The sequence below is a fragment of the Neodiprion fabricii genome, chromosome 2 (genome assembly GCF_021155785.1).
Source record: "Neodiprion fabricii isolate iyNeoFabr1 chromosome 2, iyNeoFabr1.1, whole genome shotgun sequence".
NCBI lineage: Eukaryota > Metazoa > Arthropoda > Insecta > Hymenoptera > Diprionidae > Neodiprion > Neodiprion fabricii.
In genome coordinates, this window is record NC_060240.1 from 36107104 (window position 1) to 36126451 (window position 19348).

The 19348-nt window shown below is 45.3% G+C and overlaps 1 protein-coding gene across 3 annotated transcripts in view; it reads left to right on the forward strand.

The window, feature by feature from the left end:
• LOC124176413 overlaps window positions 1-19348 on the forward strand; it is a 163109-nt gene that overhangs the window by 79388 nt on the left and 64373 nt on the right. The window lies entirely within an intron of this gene.

Here is a 19348-nt window from a genome sequence, read left to right on the forward strand (position 1 = left end):
AATCAATATATTTTATAGTAATCTGTTATCCGTTAAGATACAATTCGTATCGGTTGTAGGCTTGACCGGAACGAGAAATGAAATATATTATATACTCGGTAAGTCGTGAAAGCAGAGAATACCGGGTAATTCAATCATAATTTTCTGACAAAATCAAGGGAAACGAAGATTTCCACGACGTAAATTCCAATCCCTATACATTTCCAAGGGGAAGTGGATATAAATGTATCGGCGACCCCCGCGATATCCGCCTTTGCGAACAGCCTGCTGCAGTGGGTAAATTTATATATCTACCCAGCTAAGCTTTCGTTCGCAGCGTTATACATATACGTATAATCCCGGGGAGATTCCGACACGGGAATTGTGAGCTCTCAGTCATTGGATATCCCATGCCCCATGGTCAGCGGAATACATCGCTACGTTGCGCGTTGATAGCCGGTCGATACGACGAACCGGCTCGATTTTTTGTACCCACTAGATTCTAATCAAGGGACAAAGGAGAAGATGAAACAGACAGAACACGTAACGAGTTACCGAAGCAAGAATTCCCGTCTCTTCTCTTTCCGCATCTCAAGAAAACCCTCGGTCGTTTACCTTTAATCTAGCTGTGTAACGAGTACCGACGACGACGGGATACGCGAAGCGAAAGAAAAAGCAAACTGTACTTTAACGTCCGGACCCTGGAGTGAGATCCGAAATGAACGATGCGTAAGAATTAAGTATCGTTCTTTGAGGTTGCTGACGTCTAATCACACGGGTTCTTTCCTCGATTTGAGTGGTAAGAAGAAACGAGAAGGAAGAAAGAAAGAAAGAAAGAAAGAAATAGGGAGAGATAAAAAACAAACGACACGCCACTCGAAACTAGTACAATGATGAACAATACTTTTTCTCAGCAAAAACACTTTCCAAGATTAGCTCCAACGCTGACGCAATTCCGATCCGACTCGATTCCTCCGATCCCGACCCTTCGCCAAATCGCCAAAGGAGTACAAGAATTTCGGCGTATGTACTGGATTACATCCGAGAAGTCCCGCACTTTTGTGGCCTTCGAGACCTTTCACGTCCGTAATGGTATCCGATCCGATTTTCCGCAAAGCTCCATTCAAACCAGCAACGAGTTATTCCGGCCGGTGCAGAAGCACATCATTCACGGCTGCAGTCACATTGGAACAAGAGAAGCGAGGGCGAACAATGTTGCAAGGTGAAGTAAGTTCACACGTTTTGTCCGAACGAGGCACGCGTATTTCGGACTTACTTATCGTTGGCCAAACACCGCGTGTGCGAATCGGGAAAGTCTGCATGCAGCAAGCAGCGTGGCAGCGATCATCCGACCAAGGCTATCGCTAAACCGCTCGGCTCGTCTCTCTCCGGGAGAATTTCGCAACTTGCGGCAAACCTTTCTTCGACTAATGCAAGAACTGTGTTCCGGGCATACATACCCACGCGGGAACCCAAGGACCCTTGCTCTCTTTCTCTTTCCCTCTCCCTTAGACCGAAACTCGGTAGCCCGGGATTTCACCGAGGCTGTGCCCCGTCGAATAGCTGTCGCCGTTTCGGGGGTGGGAAATCTCTCTCCACCCCCGTCGCCGCATCGACCCCGATAAAAGTGCAAACTGTTCGTCTATCCGCAATAGACCAGCCGATACGTCGCATCCGCAGCGACAGGTGTATCTGGGAAACTTGTTCGTGGAAGCGTAAAATAAAACTGAACAAAGTATAGAAGGAAGGAAGGAAGGAAAAAAGGTAGAAAATACGGAAGACTGGGAGAGTAATTCAATTTTTTTTCCTACCTCTATTCTTTTATCCCCTTTTATTATTACTATTGCTGTTCTCGTTTCTATCAACATTGTTATATCATCATTACTATGTAGTCTCCACGTCGGTAATAGTCCGGAAATTTAGTTTCGCTCGTTCGTTTCTTCGATTCGCCCAACCTGTAACGGTTGTAAATCGGAAATGGACCAGGATTATGTCTTTCTTACTTTTTCTTCTTATTTCAAGTGGTTATCTTCGAAACGATTGACTTTCCTTTGGGACGTCCTTTTTTCTCCTTCACTCTTTCAATTTTAGATCTCAAATCGTTCAAGATGAATCAAAATATAGCGAAGCAGGGTCAGGAGATCAATTCTGTCTTCAGAATCGTTCATCAACGTGTACCTATAGGAATACTTTCAGCTCGTTTTCAGTTAAAGAAAGTTTTAGACCTGAGTTTGTACATATATATATGTATTTTTTTTTCCCGATATCCACCACGATATACTGCGCTCGAATAATCGCACAGAGACAAGAATATTGAACGGCAAAACCCCGTGTATTACATTGTACAGTATACGAGGGAGATAATATCGAATCTCGACGGAGGGTTGGGCAAAGCCTCGATGGCTACCAGCAATAAACGGCAATAAAATCCAGCAGCATTACGTATATAAGACACGACTCGTTACACGTGTGTGTGCGTGTATCATTTTCCTCAAGGATCCAGAGCGTTTTTCGATATATCGGAAAAGAGGGACGATAATTCAATCGGCGAACCTTCGATTTTCCCCATCATCCGCTGGATGCAACGACCAGCGTACGTCAATTTCGGAACTCCGCCACTGCCGCGGGATGATAGCTGAATCGCTGTCTTGTCAGGGTCCCTGAACCGAGTCCCTAAACCCAAACAACTCCCTGCAGGATACGCCTCTCGTTCCGGTGATTATCGAACGAATACCCGGCTCTCGGCTGCAGTACGGCGGTGCAGAAACGCGCCGAAACGTTGCTAATAAATTATACACCCGCGGTGCAGGTTTGCGAAATGGATAGAAAGAAGGAGAAAGATAAAAGGAGGAAAGAAGCACTGAAAAACGTCCGGCACCGGTATATGAGTACCAACCTTTCCCACGTACCAGCAGCAGCAGCAGCAGTTACAGTAACGGTAGCGGTAGCACTAGCAGTAGCAAAGCAGCCGTCATCCCCTGATCCTGCAGGATTACCGGGACTTTTATTAATACACATGCTACCGGGCTGTCGTTCTGCTTTGTCCGTGCCTTCTGCGCCTTCCATCCTGTCCACAAGCCGGTCCGATCCTCCGGGTTTAAATCAAGCGACGACCGACGGTGTATTGTTCCCACTCTCCCACCCCTTTTCATCCCTTATTCCCTCTGTCTCGCTCCCTCTGTTTCTTTCACATCTTACTCGTCTCGTGTCCCCGTCTCCTGGGTGAGTAGTTCTGTTACCGTAGCGGGATGATCGAGGGGAGAAAACGCGAAGAACTTGTGCGCGCGTTTTCCACACGGAAGGAATTACTCATCGCCAACCCCGCGAGGCTCCTTCAACTCTCCGAAAAATCCAGGGGACTAGAATCAGGCGCTGGGCCAGTCGGGATGAAAATCGGCCGACGCACCTGCGGATAATTTCGCAAAGCTGGAAGCCCCGGCGTTTCGGAATCGCGAACGTTTAGACCGTGGTTATGTTATTACGCAATCGACGCACGCGCCTCGTTCCAAATCCGTTCGCCGTTTCTGCAACGGTTTAAAAGATCACCGGGCATGATTCACGCCCGTCTGTCATCACCGACGAAAGACGTCGCCAATTTCGTTCTACCCAACCAACTGCTCGCCGAATGCTGATATGCATGCACGGGTGATTTTTCGACGCTGAGGAATGTATCAGCTATCCAGATACGCCAAACGCTTTCAAGATTTCACCGAATGTTTACACAGAGTTAATCGGAATTTACGCATCGCTACCGTTTATCAATTATCGCGTTATCTTCTTACACGCTTCTTACGCGGAGAGAATTTTTTTCTTCTTTTTTCCACAACGAGTGAATTTTCTTGCACTCGTGGAAATATTTTAATTGAGCACGCGTGATTTTGCACAACAGACAAAACGGCACATTTCCGTTTTTAACAAGTCAAATTTTAAATATAAACAAATTGCATATGGAATTTGAAAAAAAATGATATAAGGTATCTAGAAATTCAAAACTTCTGATTGTGAGTGGGTTTTAGAAAGTACAAGGCGATACTCCGAAACAGAATACCATATACCAATGCGTTTACGAATCACGGTATAATTTTTCTCTCAATGACCAATCAAGAATACTATTTTGGTGAGATGTCGTGGGAAAAGAAAATCAGCGTCTCTTGTCTACAAGCACGATGACATACAAAGTGCCCGTTGATAAAATCAAGATCGGCTCGCCACGCGATCAGTAATTGGAAACATAACAAGTTGTTTTTCTCAACCAACTTTTTCTAGAGCTATCTGGCAAGAGGTAGTAAAAATTCTTCCTCGCGATTTAATGTTGTTGTGAAGTATCCACTGCCCGAGATAATATTTAAAATCTCTGTTATCCGAGCCAATTAAATAAATTTCGGTGAGGATGAAAAGACACGGAGGTGTATATGTACATATGTATATATATAAATATGCAGAGGTATGTATTATTTAGGTAATAACGACGATCTCGGGACGCTGAGAGTGATGAATTTCTTAAACGTCTGTCGCCACGGCGAAACGGGCTCGGAAGATAATAATTAGGCCTCATCGCATCGCTTCCTTTCTTCTATGGCCAGTCGTTATAACAGTTCGGTCTTACAAAACACATTCGTATATTTTACGCACACACACACACATCGTCGCAAAGAAGCGGAGACGCTAAATATACCGAAGTGATAAAATTAGCCGCGTCGCGCGCTCTCCGCGTGTTTCTACACGGGCTGCTGCTCACACAGCTTTACGGTGAAAACGCAAAAAGACGAGGGTCTTTGATGTGACGTCACGCCAGGTTTCGCCCGTCTCGCCAAGGACTAACTCACCGTGTAAACGGGTTGAAGAAAATTGTGCAAAAAAGCCGTAGCTAATTATTTGTGATATTGCGAGACTCTTTTTTCCCACCACCTTTTATACCGCGGCTGTAAGCAGCGAGGGAAAACGATATACCCGCTATATTGTTAAGGAGCAAAAAGCGATGCAGGCTCGCCTTTTACGCTCCGAGCGGAGAAAAAAAAATTAATAATAATTATTAAAACAACAATGGAAAGCGTGTTTTTTGTTTTTTTTTTTTTGCTTCCATTAATAAAGATAATAATGAAGGCAAAATCTTTTAGACATAGCGATGATGTTTATTCAGGATTACGGTCAAATCCACACCCACGCGTGACGAAGAAAAAACGAAAAAAAAAAATAAAAAGAGTTAAAAGTCTCACCGTCGACTCGAAACAATGATTACATCGTTAGATTTATTTTTCTCCTCGTCATACGATCGCGGCCAATATCGAGGCGCAAATAAGCGCGGCGAATTTTCTTCGGGTCCAAAACTGGCAGCATTTCAAACGAGACAGACTCACCCATATTTGCGTACATGAGGACTGTGTGAAAAATTGATGTTTAGTCTGAACGTGAGACGAGAAAACCTGACCTCTCTCGGTCCATCCAACCGAGGTTCGAGCTGGTCCCGCGCACCTGAGAAGGGGTTTGACGCAGCTCGTAAAAAAATAAATCCTCTCAGTGGCTGCCCATTGCAGAAATAAAGGTTTTATTATCAGTAGTTTTCCAGCGATACGATTGCATTTAATCCGACCGAGCCGGCGGTGGTCTTGGTGTATAACCAACCTTCCTGCCTTCCTACCTTCCTACCTACGTCCAACACGAACTCCGGTCCATCCTTCTGAATACGCGCTAAAAGCCGACGCTGAAACTCTTGAGAGTATAATCCTGGCTTTCGCGATTCTCGGCCGCGTCCAATCCTCCCCCCTTTTCCCGTTTCCCTTTTACCATCCCCTCGCATCGTTCTCGTCCGTCTCTTTAACGCCCTTCTTTTTTCTGTCTACCTCCCAAGAGTTCACCTAATGCACGGTATCCTCCGCGTGCGCATCACGAGTATCACTGGAATTTCAAAAACCTTTTCATTTTAATCTCCGCTTATAAGTGTAGAAATTTAGCGAGATAAAATTTGTCGAATTTTTTTTAATACCGTTTTAGATTTCGCACGATGGAAAAATTATTCGGTTTTAAAGCATTACATCAATTACGGTCGTTAAAGCCTGGCAAATGGAGATGCGCCAAATATAATATCATTTTAATGTAATACTTGATCAGGATAATTCGTGCAGTTGTTTTTGTTTTTTTCACTTATAAACTTGCAATTGTTTCTCTGTTGTGTGTTCGGATGAGTTGAGTTAGGTTAATGACGAGTTTCTTAATTTTTTACAAGTTTTCTTTACTTCGATGATTTCAAACGTCATCGCAAATACATAAAAATTTTAGCCCACTGGGATTTTTTCGACAATTTGCCAAAATTTAATGTTGACAATAATCGTTTGGCGAAAGTAGAAATATCGGTACACGCAATTTGAAAGAATTTCAAAATAGAAATGATAAGAGACCGTTGTGTCAAACGTTTTTCACTACCAACAGACGTTGGTGAAAAAAAATAATTATAACGAAAAAAAAAATATGTAACATACATATAAGTAACGTGTGTTTTTTCCTCATCTCCTCGACACATATTGCAGCCGCGACGTTTAGAATTTCTCCCGCTATTGAACGGTTAGTTCATTTTAGATCCCGGGCGTACGGTTATTAGGCAGTTAAATCGTTGAGTGTTCGTTAAACGCCGCGGTTTGTCACAGGTTTTATTGCATTTTGTTGCGTGGGCGTAACAGCGGGAGTCGAGGTGACGAGAAACAGGGCGTCAAACGCGTTGACAAACCGCCGCCTTTTCAATTCGAAAGAAACAAAAATGAAAACGAGAGATAAAAGAAAATTGCAGACGAGCCGTTGGAGGGCACTTCAAAGAGATCGTCAATGCTCGGATACACGAGCAGCTCTCGGCGACTCTGGGCGATTACTGATGAGGACGTGTGAGATGAAAAATAAAAAAGGCGAAGATCACCCGAGGAGGATGACACGCTTGTATCGACCCACGTATGATACGCGATGACAAATGACAAGGTAGGTATAAATTACGATTCTCGCGACACGGTACAAGTGCCGATTCATAACTAGTAGTAAACCTGTTCAATTTCATACTTGTCGCGTTAAATCAGAGTTTCGTTGCTTTATAATGATCGCGTATTTACGCGTACAATGTAGCTTGTTATGTTATCGGTCTCACGCTGATGATCGACCGACATGTCAATTAGCATCAAATAAGCTAATCGAAATTCCTCCGCTCGCTGTTGAAAATGGATCGGTACTAGAATGAATCTAGGCTCGATATTTACTGGGACGTGAAAAAACTTGCGCAAGAATTTATGCAACAATCCATATGCATGTATGTATACACCTATACGTTGTAAATCAACGGGCGCGAAAAAATAATTTTTTCGTTAATCGGCATTCGGAAGGGCGTCTGGTCCGAGGGTTCCATTACGGGAATGAGTTATAGAGCGAGAACCTTCGGTTTACGAGAAAATTTGCTAACGGAATTCGTTGGAATAACAAAGAATTATTCCGGAGCACAGCCACCGTGTATATTTATTCAAACCTGCTCCTATTTCCCCCGCGTACCAAACGTAAAAGCGGCTCTTGGATCTTTGAAGCCGGTAACTGCAGGCGCGAGTCGAGGCGCCGGTGGAATTTAGAAAAACCATTTCGCTTAGCGAGTCACTTATACGTATAACGTTCTGTCTACGTGCATATACGTATGCAACTACATATGTGCGCGAGTGAGCGTGTGCGTATCCATAAACGCAGCTACTACATTACCCGAGTTATAAAACTATCTTGAAAATATTAAAAACCGCAAACATGCTTTTCCGCCGCACAAGCGAGAAGAGCTGCGCATGCAGCGCTTATACACGTAAATCTACCCCATGAACCGTTGAAAAAGGTGCGCTCCGGAGAAAACTGCGGTTTCGAAATATCACGGAATTGCGGAATACGCAGAGTAGGTATACCTATGATTAAACGCGGGAGCGTGCTTAATTATAAGATTATACGTGTATACGTATACACGTAATACTTGTCGAGTAATTAATTAATTAATGCTTACCAATTAGCGGTCTCATCATCGCGAAATTGAAACGGTGCGTCGCGTTATCGGTACCTAATTGGAATGTATACTACAGGCGCTACACAAGCAGAAATATCGCGAGTGTCGAATCACGGTTGACATACATGGACGTGAAACTGCACTGTGCACTCACGCATACACCCGCGCACATTTATATCGTATAATAATATGATCGGTGAGGTTTCGTTCACGTGTCAACGATGCGAACGTCGATTAATTAACCAAAATTTGAACGGGTTTTCCCTCGCCGCGATGCAGCCACGCAAGGCGTTTTATATAAAGTGCATTCCTGTCCATCCACCATGGCAGTGGAGACATGTTTGAACAAGTTTGCAATTTAGAAATTGCTGGAAGGAGGAGGACGGGGATCCTGGGAGCGCCCGAGGGAGTCCGTAGAGGAAAGTTTCACAGTTTTTCCGTATTTTCCCTCCCACTTTTCATTTGATTAGTTCGAATTAACCCCATCCTCGTCGGCGCGGCGTCCTTGGCCTCTTCAGCCTGCAGCCACCGCAGTCGTTTTAATTAATTCTCAGTCTCCACACACTTCAGGACGTTTTACGTACCTACCTACCCCCCGTGCCTTTTATACGCCCGCAAGCCCGGACAGATTTGTGTTGCAGGCGCTGCACAGACTCGGTGTGCGAAAGCTCGCCGCGAGCTTTACGGTTTCCAACGATTTTAGCACCATGGCAGACAGAAATTGCCGAGTTGTACGTACAGTAGCCCCGCAGCCTAGGGTCGCAATATTACACCATTTGCTAGGCGCAAAGCTCTGCGCCGCCCTTGTAAACACGACCAGCGAACAGCCCGTATGTGGGAACAAAGCATCCGTTTGCAGGAAAAGGGAACGGAAGGATGAAGGCGGCAGCCGACTTCCACGAGGAGGTGAGAAGCTTTCCTAGCGACTAGTCTTTTCCTTTGATTTTTTTCATCCTGCTTTTCTTTTTTTTTTCTAATCTCTCCGTTCTCCTCACCACCCACGGCGTGAATTGAATTTTTTGAACAAGTCTCCGACATACGACAAATCGCGACAAGTTTTTTCGAAACATGCAAAGCGCAATGAAAAGACCGTGCGGTTTTTAACGGGGCGAGAAATTAAACTGGGGGTTCGATTAGATCGGCAATTCTGATACCGGCGAGGAAGGGACGGGGTGCGGGGGCGATAAATATTTTTATTACGCTTGGCGTCTCGGGTTCGGGTGCCGTTTTATGGCCATTAATCGACTTTTATTGAGAAATATTCAAAGCTGTAAAGAAAACTATAAAACATACGGTATACGTAAGAGACGTATATATAGATGTATGTACATGTCGAATCCTCCGAGCCCCTTGTGCTTCACCCTACATTTTAACGGTTATATAAGAAACCGTTTGAAAAACAAACGCTCAGGGTAAAATTGACGACCGACGTGTTCCACTTTGAATCGCGATCGTTTCTCCACGAGGGAGTTGAAATACTCTCGGTGTAATCGTCGACGTTGAATCCGTTCGAAAATGACCGTCATGGGGAAGCTGTATGCGATATAAAAAAAAAAAAATAAAAAAAAAAAAAAGAAACACAGACAGACTGGAAGATGAAAGAAAAAACCTAGTCGCTCACCTCTTAGACAATCTGCACCAGATCAACTGTCACAAAGCATAACCGTCAAGGTCCCTGCAATTCACCAGCTTCCTAGTTACCAAACTCGATATTTATTGTCTGTTGTTTGTACTGTGAGGCGGAAATTGTTCAACTAATTTGCTGACCAAGGGACGCGTCGTTGTGTACGAGTATCGGTGGCTATCTCGTCGACGGATTAGCGTGCGCGTATAGAAAGTATCGTAAAAACGGGGCCCCCGTTTGGTCGTATATGAAAATTTGAAGGAGTAAAAAGAAAATCCACGCGCATGAGCTTTTCCCTTTTCTATACCCCATAAATCTTCCCGGAAACATAAGGAGTGCCTCCTCTCTGGGTTCTATATTGTCCCAACCAACGGTAAGCCTCGAGGACTTTTATTGCGCATGTATATATGGATGTTGACAAGATTGTATGAAGAGGAAAAAAACAAACAAGTGGCCAGCAAAAAAGCGGGGACGACGATAAGAGGACGGAAAAGATTGCGCGGATAGTGAAATGTTACTTACTGCAGATGCATGCCGCAGTAATACTTTAGAATATGATTCGGGATTCGGTTCGTTGGATTAACAGGACGCAAGAAATATTCGGTCAAGTTTCGGTGTTAATTTTACATTGGGCTAAGTTGCCGAGGATTCCGGAGTTTACGCGTCCTCTGCAGTATATACGGGATAACTTTGCACCTTACCCATCGGCCCTCGGCATATTCTCCGGCTCCTTGTCACCTCCCTTTCTTCCTCCGTAAATCGCTGCTTGACTGAGCGAAAAGTTTGATAGATTACCGTGTTGGTTTATATACGGTAAGACGGGAGGTGAAGGCGCGGAAGTAGAAAAAAACAACAAAAAAAAAAAGAAAAAGGAGAAATCATGAAGACGAGGGAGAAAGGGGCGAAAGGTGTATTATAATCGCATATAAATTGAAAAACGACACGAGGGTCGGGAAAGATTTCACTCTCGGTTTTTCTCGCTCCTTTCACCCCGCTTCTTTAACTTCATTCAATATTCGTTTACCATTTGACCGAAAAGTTTCGTTTTCTGTACAAGTTATATTTTCAGCTTATTATTGCCGCTGAATGGACGCGTAAATTTAAGATACGTATTGATTATGTCAAACGTTGAAACACGTATTTGTAGATTTATTTGAACTAGCTGCAATTATTTTTTTTCTCTGCGATATTAGTTAACTCTCATTTTTATATTTTCCTTCAAACCGGTTCAACCTCAAATTCTAGGCAACTCTGACACTAATCTAACAATAAGGTGAGTTTTATCTCCCCAAAGCAAACGAGCTGCGGCCGTACGAACATGATTTTTTTTTTTTTTTTGAGACAATTATTAACAATCACGGTGCGTTAATCACGACGGAGGAGATCAAACAAATTTCTATACCTAGTCGAGTAGCTGGCGTGGAGGTAGAAATTAAATATCAAATATGATACGTCTTCACGCCGACAGAATTGAACAGTCAAGTTCAAACGACCGAAATAGCCAGTGGAATAATATTTCCTAGAGTTCCTTTTATCGTTGAAATTCCGCTCTTTGGAGACCGTCAGAATTGGATAAAAATGAATTTTTAATATTCTTTTTTTTTTTAATTATATATTGCCGACGAAGTGATCCATATCGAATGAATTACGTGCTAGGAAAAACAAGACTACCGTCAACCGACAAGAAAAGCATATCGATAATATCATAGACACACGGTAGTACAAATTTTAAACAGTAAATCACTGACTTGTCAATACCAGAAAGGAAATTTAATACCTCTGTACTAATTATACTCTTTCGCTAATCTTTTCCGAACATTATTACGCATGTGTGAAATTCTCATCAACATCGTCGAATCGGTCTGAAACAGTTTGATTCCTCACAACACAATTTTCGTCAAATCTCGCGTTTATATATAACATAATAACCCTCTCAAACCGACGCCATTTTCCCCGACACGTTTCAATCGTCTTAAGTACAATATCGGCCAAGGGGTGTGAAGCATCCACGTTCGAATCCCCATCGGAGTTCAATATCTCGGGTAAGTCATCACCGGGACGAAGTCGACAGAGATTAAAAAGTAAGTGAAAGAGATGGCCGTGCGATGCGGCCGTGGGTAACCAGACGAAGCGGCTAAAATTTTCGACGATATTGTAAAAGATGTCGACGGGATCAGCGGGGCGGCTGGAAGTCGAAGGGAACGATGAGGGGAGAGGTGCGGGAGAACGAGGGGGGGGGGGGGAGGGGGGGGAAGCTAGCCGGGGAATCTCATGGGAAATTCCCAGGGAATCTGAATAAATCGAAATACAAAGTGATTCCCGAACTTAAATTAGTTTCCGGCTGGTAGAAAAGAGAGGGTTAGACGGCGGTAGCCGTCACGCAAAGGTTGCCGGGCCTTCGCAGATTTTAACCCACGTATATGTATAATGCCGGTCTGCTATGGGTATAGAATTTCGCCACGGTCGCGACCATTTTACGGCCGTCAGGCGTTTTATAGGCCGACGTTTCTGCGGTGACAGAATGGCAGGGGACAGTCGGACGGACGTCGGATTTGCGAGGAGCTTTTTACCCCGCAGAGCTTTCGCACCGTCGTCTGTACTGCAGGTGTTTCTCTCGTTTTCTCAGCGTCTCTCCTCACCCGGAGTTCCGCAGGCTTAGCGACCCGCTGTCAAACGTCGCGCCGCCCGACGCGATCCGATTTTTCTGCATCCGATTTTTTTCGCCCTCTGATATTTTCTTGCCTCTTACCCTCGCGCGGTCTTTCGACAAAAGACCGGGATAACCCGACTTGTGCACCTATCCCGGGGGACAAAAAAGACGATCTTTCCGAATGGAATTCTTAAGCCGAATGACCCACCGTCGGTCCGGGAATTACCTAATTAGTCGAGTTAAAGTCTGCCGCTGTACACCCGCGTCTTGCTTGCGGGACTTCGCTCCGCCCCGCGTAATTAACAGGGCACTCTGACCGTAATTATGACGGCTAGTTCAGTTCTTATTCTTCTCTGGCCTGCACCGCGGTTTCTTTACCGTCCTAACTCGACTTCGTCTCGCGTCGATTTTACGCGGGATAATCGAACGGTTGAAAAAGCTCAGGCAGGAAAAATAATTCCGCAGACGCGTCGCGCAGTCGTTGGAAAATGACGCGGTGGTCAGTCACTAGCGATTTTTCCGCGTTAGCCGGATTCAAATTAGCTTCGTAATCCGAGCTTGCAGCGGCGGGAGATCTCGGTGCTCGTTTCTGGGGACCGGAATTGACCCGGAAAAATGGCCATCGATATCCTATGAAAGAGCTGCACGAGAAGAGGTCGGAAGCGTTGTGGAGGGCATGAGAGGGCCGCCTTTCAGAGTGACAAATATCAGTCGTATCTCAGCGGTGGCGTAAGAAAAGGCGATCTCTGGCACGACGGTGCAGTTGAGGCTATCGGTAAAAATGGCGGATAGCGACGGGCGGGGAGAGGCGCGGGAAAAGGTAGATAAAACGTTCGCTTCCTCGCTGTAAATCTCGGTGCCAAAAATCTCGAAATCAAAGTTAGCCAATCGCCGCGGGGATCAGACTGTGAGAAATCGGTTATTGAGAAAATATGGAACCCCGAACGTGACAGTCGTTTGACAAACGAGTCTTCAGCTCCCCTCGTTCGATCGTCGTATAAGAGATCAGATCCTCGCGCGGGAGTCGAAACTTAATATGCCCCGGCTGCAAAAGTTCCACATAAATTCTCAATCCCCCTGCAAAGGTGTTTCTCTTCTCTCTACTAAAGCGTTGCTAATTTATTTTCTCGTTTCATTCGAATATGGGAAATACCTACTACATCGCCATACCATTTATTCTAAAATTATTTGGGATTCAATTTTTGCTCAATTTTTCCGTATATTCGTTTTTTCAACGTGCTAATTCCGCAAATTATGTATAACCTCTGTGATTCCACGTAGGGAACACCAACCGATTGTAATAAAATTCTATTATACTCCACCTCTCTTCTTATTCTTCAATGCCGTGCTCGAACCGCGACGTCCAGCGACCGTTTGAAATTAGCGCGCAATTAGAGATACACGGGACGACCGGCTCTGATTGGCCCCTCGGAGACAGTCGAACACCCTGATTGGCCGCCGCTTGCCGCGTACGTGATTCGAGGCACGCAAGGCGATTCGCATTCCGGTCATGCGATCGCGACTCTAACTCAACAGCCATTGCCTGCCTGACTGGAATTCTTTCCAGCTAATTACGCGTCTCGCCACTGGCCAACCCAAATCATACCGGTTACCCCCGCTCGATCGGACCAACAACACGCCTCGCTAGATCTACGCTGCGATCGCGGCATCGTCCGGTGACTTTTACCGAGATTTTATCTTAGCCGCATCCCGCACTGTGCACTCCTGCACGCTTCGTTCGCGAAACAACTTCGTCGGCAACTCTTTTATTCGTTCTTATCATCAATTCTTCCGCTTGACTTCTGTCTAGTTGTTGGTTCGGTATTTCTACAGCTGTTTCCTTTTTCTCCTCGTTTATACTCTCGATGTAAAATTGAAGAGATATTTTGTTTCGTACATCTGCGCGGGCAAAAACCTGATTTTATCCAGCACGTAACGAGACAGTACTTACCGTGTCCTCAAGAGCCAACATCTTTCACTTAATCTGTCCGCTTCAGGGTTGCCGGAAAAAGAAAACAATGGAATATACACCATTGAAGTCTGATTATTTTCTTTAATTTCATTTAATTTTACGCACTCGACCATAACATCGTCGATATTTTTCAGAGTTCAGACATACTCATTGGTCCCCTTGAAGAGGCGAGAAAAAAACCACCCGCCCTAAGAGCATAAAAGAAATAACGAATCGTACCGCAGAAAAAAAGTCAAAGAAGTGTGAGCGTCGGTCTCTGTACTTGAGTTAAGCCGGAATGTCGGGCGTATGCGATTGCGTAGGGAGGGTCACGCATACGGTAAAAATACGTGGCGTGCCTTCCGTGATTACATACTTTGGCCCAAAATGCAGAAACCGCGGTATATGGCGGGGGTGGCGAAAGGGGCGCGCATGTATCGCGCATAGCGCAGAGATGGCGCCGTGGCGGACATGGTACAAATTGCAACCATTACTCTTGCCTGACCCTTGCTGCGAGAGCACGGAACTATTGTGTATGAAATGATTATGGCCGCGTGCGGTATGAGGTGGCAAAGCAAGGTGGCGAGGTGTAGAGGCGGTGCAATGCCGTCCGTCAGTTAGATTGGGTCGCAGGGCCTGTGTAACGCGGGATTTATGCCCCGCTCGACAGAGTCATAAATGTCCCTAAGATAAGACAGTTGCTTTCCCGCCTTTTTAAACCCCCGTGCAAAACCCGTCGCATGTGTTGGTGCATGCGATACATCATACACACGTGTAACTGTAACTGGGAGCTCGAACACGTCCTGCACAATCACCGGGCACTGAATAACTTGTGCGGCATTGTTTTGCGACGTAATAACGCAATGATTTCCCAACATCATGGCGTCACCGATAAACAAACAGGTAGGTGTACGCATACGTTAATCAAAATGTCTGTACTCGCGAAAGGATGGAAATGCGGAAGAAAAATCGTCAGTAAATACCGAACGGAAAGTTGAACAAGCTTTGAAAACGGCAGGGAACTGTTCCGAGTGATGATGCCCATTGCAGCGTCTGATCAGCCATCAAACTCGGCGCAAAACTCTTTCATTCCTGACTTAAAATTGTTTGAAAGTGAATTTCCTTCATTGAGATCGGGATGCAGAATTCTCAGAAGGTATTGAGAGTTTTCAGTGTATCGTTTCAACTGGAGGGTGAAAGGAGCTTGAAAGTCGGGGCAGGTGTATTGAGTATTTCTTCGTTTTGAAACGCTGCAGGCTCTCTCGAATTAACCAGCTAATTAAAAAGTCTGGCAACAAACGGTGCATAGCTTGCATACAACTGATCCGAAGGCGATTCTTAGGGTGTAGAATTATACAGAGACGACGTTACGCTCCACCTTTAAGCCGTTTCAACATTTCTCGACGATTTGAACGACGATGATGAGGAAACGCACTCGGTAAAGCCATAGCGTCTATTTACAGGCTTACCCGATTCGGCATCCGATTTATCTAACAAATCCAACAACGTTAAAATGTTTGAAAAGCTTAAGGATTTCTTCACCGCAAGCTCGGCTTCAGAGGTCCGACCTTGGCTACGCGTAGTGTGAAATAAGCAGTTTTTCAAGCGAAAGGGGAGCTGGTTTATCATCTACGAAATCCTCGCGGCATCAAAGGATTATCATATAAATTATTTCGGTGTTTGTCACCGTTCGGTTGGCGGTATTCTGACGCGGCGTGAATCCAGCATCGTGCTGGTTATTCACCGTGACACAATAACGAAGGAGATTGGAAATAGACGGTCGCATATACGCAGCACCTACACGCACGTGCGCCGGCGTAAATCTCAAGACGAAAACTCGCTCCTCTTCCCCAATTGTAATAATCCCCTCTTGACTCCTTGCCAATGAACACAAGTATATCTGGTTAGTTCCGCCGATCTGGGGGACAGCAAAATTGAAATTAGATGACTCCTTCGGGCAGAGATACTCCGGCAAAATTTCCCGACACGGCACGAGGAATATCACGTAACGGGACCTTCCTTCTTCATAGCCCGGAAGTTTCCAATAACCCCGAGATGTGATTGGATACACGATACTCGCGATACAATGCGATACACGCGGCGCACGCCGCGACTCCGGGGGGAACGGAATCGGCAAGCCGCCTTCGACGTCTCGTTTGTATTCCGATTATGAATTCCCATGGAAAACTCGGAGATACGACAAGGGAAAGGGATTTTCGAACCGACACTCTCTACCGAGAAAACGTTGAAGCCCTGATCGTTCTAAACGAGGAAAACGTTTCCATCCCCTGATGCCGCCGTCTCTCGGGGTGGAAGAATTTCACTAAATTCTTGAGCGTTATGGGAACGGACGTACATGCTGCTTATATTATAAGGATCATTCAAGCCTGCAGGAAGATCAGAAATCTAGTGTCGCTAGAAGCCGGAGGTTTATCGCGGGAGAGTAGCTAAAGTCAATTGGTAAACAGGTTTAAATCCAGAAACAACCTTTTTAGGCACGAACTATGGGTGCACGTGCTTTCAGACTCGGTCGTACATAATGATACAAGTCAGGTTTCCACGCCGTGTACGAACTTTGTACGAAATCAAACACAACGCTGCAAACAGATTTCGGATCGTGCGGGCACGGGCGGTGCGTGTGAAGTCGAGGAAAACGTGAGGAAAATTTTCAATATCCTTAACCTTTGTTTGACACTTGTGTAGAATCGCATATCTGACACACCGGGGTCGTTTGTACCCCAGATTGTCAAACGTACACCCAATCCCAAGTGCCATCGACAGCTAACCGAGACCGGAAATATGATAAACACTGCATTCGGCATCATCGGTAACGATATGAAAAGCGTAAATAGCTGTGGGTTCGGTGGAAGACGTTAACTCGCGAAACTTGATATGTAAGTAGAAAAAATCGTAGAGCGTATCTATATTGTAGCCCGCCATTAAAGGGGGTGGATTAATGTTACCAGTTGGTACTTTTTTGTTTTCATTACCAGCACCCTGTGAGTAACCTTACACGCGACGTACACGCTGTATCATACTCAAAGGGAAGTTTGTATAAAATAGCAGCAAGGGGGAAAGGGAGAGGGGGGGGGGGGGCTGCATTCCATTTTGTCCAACGAGAGTGGGCGGATTGACCAACCGAAAGTATACATGTGAAATACACGAGGCGTGGGTGTGCTTTTGTACATGTATGAACGAAGGCAATGAATTCTATGGGCACGACGTAGGGGATCGGTGCAGAAATTCACCGAGCGGTGAATACGCGCGGGATGAATGGCCGACCTTCAATGGACCGGAAAGTGAGCACACTTTGTCAAAGAGTTTAAAAGAAGAATTAGCAATAGGCACTCTGCAGACTCGGAGCACAAGCCTCGACGGAGAAGATTCGCAGAGGGGTCGCCTTCCCTCCTAGGGGGCTTTACACACTTGCCGAAAAATATAGTAATTTGATAGCTTCGTTTTTGCAATTTTTCGGAATTTCCGATGAAAAATTCACGCGCACATGCAAAAGTTGTTAAAACTTGACGAACGAAATTTGTGGAACACGGATCAAACGACGTCATTTCGTATGAACGCAAATTCTTCCAACGTGAGAATTTGTTGACATTTGAATCGCTTCAACATTGTTCGAATTTGTATCGTCAAACGTGTCTTACTGAAACTTTAACGACGTGTCAACGCCTACGCAAAAGTTTCCGGATTCACAAAAATTATAATATTCAACCCTGCGACACGCGGACAGAGGACCATTGATCTCGAAATAGCTTTAAATAACCGTAGAGTTAATTAAAGCTGGCCCAGTTAATCCGCAGAGGCATTCGCGGTCTCCCAAAATTTTATCCAACGATTAACGACTGACGGGATATTAATTGTCAGACAATTGCCATTGTTGTAGTTTCGGTACGGATCATTTGTTGTTTAGAATACGTGTATACGTATAAACAGCCGGGAATCGTTATCCGCTGGCGTATTGTACCTGAAATAAACCGTCGAATGAAACACCTCGAAACGGTTCAGTCGCGCACGCTACCTGCCAAACGAACTTGCCGAAATACATCAGATTGTGATGTTAAGTAGGTTAACAAAACCTTTTTCCGTACCCGCACGCCAGATAAAAAGAAGCGCGCCAGTCATCTTCGTCGTTTATACTACTTCGCGCTGAGTTCACTCAAGTACGTGTCAATGAAGGATGTTTAAAAGTAGAAAGTAAAAAGACTGCGCAATGATCATCGCGATGAATTGCCTCACCGAAAGTCCTCGTTGTTAAGCAAGTTTCATCAAGAATTCCGTACGCCACATATTATTATTATAGTGTGAAATCTCAACCGACCAAGCGTCGATTAAGCCCAATTATAAATGAGCCCATCGTTTTCGGAACGTCTGCGTTTCCCAACATTCGACTTCTATTTGGGAAAATGGTCGATAAATAAGTGGGTTTGGCAGTTTTCACCCACTGCAGAGAGCGCAGCTTTTCGAAAGGAGTAAGTTGTGAGGGTTCCCTGAGGATGTGGTGCGAGGGGTGGAAAACAAGGGAAAGTAAACGGCGAAGCAGGGGCAGAGGAACCAAAATGGAGGGATCGGTGCCAGGGCGTACCATCCTGGTGCGGGCCGACCGTCGCCTGCACGCCATAGAATTAATAAACTACCCCCTTTGCCCCTTGCCTCCACCCCCATCGCCCCCTGCAGCCGTGCGGTAATCTCGCTGTAATTCTGCTGCGCACGGTGCAGCGTTTTCGCAAAACAAACGGCAGAACGCACTCGCGTCGAAATATAAATCTCGTCGTTTTTAGCTTATCGAAATTTCGTTGTGTTGTTGTCGTTGTTGTTTTTTTTATTCTTCGCCACGGAACCGCGACTGTGCATACCCGAATGGTGCAACAAATTTTAATCACGGTTCTACATTTTCCGACAGCGGTACGGCCGATTTACGGGACAGCTAGTCAGGTGATGGATGATCGTACAGTCGGCGAGTAATGCGTAGTACTAGAGCTTTTGGCGGAAGTTACGAACCGCGATTATGTAACGAGACGGGGAGGCGGTGAACTATAATGAAATGGAATTACCGAGCAATACAGGCGGCTCGAATACAGACGATAAGCGGTAAAACAGTGCGGTGTGACCGCGGGGCGTTACATTAAA